We start from the raw sequence: 1,399 nt of genomic DNA on the forward strand, positions 1-1,399 counted from the left end.
TTATTTTTCTGTGCCCTCTTCTTTGTCATATGAGCAGGAGCAAGGATAAGAATATTCTTGTGGAAGCAGATCCAGAACCTGAAAGGACTCTGAAAAGGAAACTAAGAGAAGCTAAAATACAATAATCCAGAGATAACCTTTCAGAAATTTTTGAACAGGAAGAGGAGACGGCAGCCGAAAATAATAATAATGTAAGGAAGATGCTTGGTGACTTTACTGCACCTAATTCCAATTTACATGGAAGAAGCATCTCCATTCCTGCCATTGGAGCAAACAACTTTGAGCTGAAACCTCAATTAGTTTCTCTGATGCAGCAGAACTGCAAGTTTCATGGACTTCCATCTGAAGATCCTTTTCAGTTCTTAACTGAATTCTTGCAGATATGTGATACTGTTAAGACTAATGGAGTAGATCCTGAAGTCTACAGGCTCATGCTTTTCCCTTTTGCTGTAAGAGACAGAGCTAGATTATGGTTGGATTCTCAACCCAAAGACAGCCTGAACTCTTGGGATAAGCTGGTCACGGCTTTCTTAGCCAAGTACTTTCCTCCTCAAAAGCTGAGCAAGCTTAGAGCTGATGTTCAAACCTTCAGACAGAAAGAAGGTGAATCCCTCTATGAAGCTTGGGAAAGATACAAACAGTTGACCAAAAAGTGTCCTTCTAACATGCTTTCAGAATGGACCATCCTGGATATATTCTATGATGGTTTATCTGAGCTATCAAAAATGTCACTGGACACTTCTGTAGGTGGATCCATTCACCTAAAGAAAACGTCTACAGAAGCTCAAGAACTCATTGACATGGTTGCTAATAACCAGTTCATGTACACTTCTGAAAGGAATCCTGTGAGTAATGGGACGCCTATGAAGAAAGGAGTTCTTGAAGTTGATACTCTGAATGCCATATTGGCTCAGAATAAAATATTGACTCAGCAAGTCAATATGATCTCTCAGAGTCTGCATGGAATGCAAGCTGCATCCAACAGTACTCAAGAGGCTTCTTATGCAGAAGAAGCTTATGATCCTGAGAACCCTGTAATAGCAGAGGTAAATTACTTAGGTGAACCTTATGGAAACACCTATAACTCATCATGGAGAAATCACCCCAATTTCTCATGGAAGGATCAAAAGCCTCAACAAGGCTTTAATAATGGTGGAAGAAACAGGTTTAACAATAATAAACCTTTTCCATCATCCACTCAGCAACAGACAGAGAACTCTGAACAAAATGCTTCTAATTTAGCAAATCTAGTCTCTGATCTATCTAAGGCCACTGTGAGTTTCATGAATGAAACCAGGTCTTCCATTAGAAATTTGGAAGCACAAGTGGGCCAGCTGAGTAAAAGGATCACTGAAATCCCTCCAAGTACTCTCCCAAGCAATACAGAAGAGAATCCAAA

At 40.0% G+C, this 1,399-nt stretch overlaps 1 non-coding gene across 1 annotated transcript; it reads right to left on the bottom strand.

Moving 5' to 3' along the window:
• Positions 1-563: 563 nt before the first annotated feature.
• On the bottom strand, positions 564-671 carry LOC148544595 (small nucleolar RNA R71). Its single transcript, XR_015900490.1, has one exon. It is a non-coding gene; the product is annotated as a small nucleolar RNA R71 (small nucleolar RNA).
• Positions 672-1,399: the final 728 nt, after the last annotated feature.

Source organism: Arachis ipaensis, chromosome B9 (genome assembly GCF_059453495.1).
Source record: "Arachis ipaensis isolate K30076 ecotype BB chromosome B9, ASM5945349v1, whole genome shotgun sequence".
Lineage (NCBI taxonomy): Eukaryota > Viridiplantae > Streptophyta > Magnoliopsida > Fabales > Fabaceae > Arachis > Arachis ipaensis.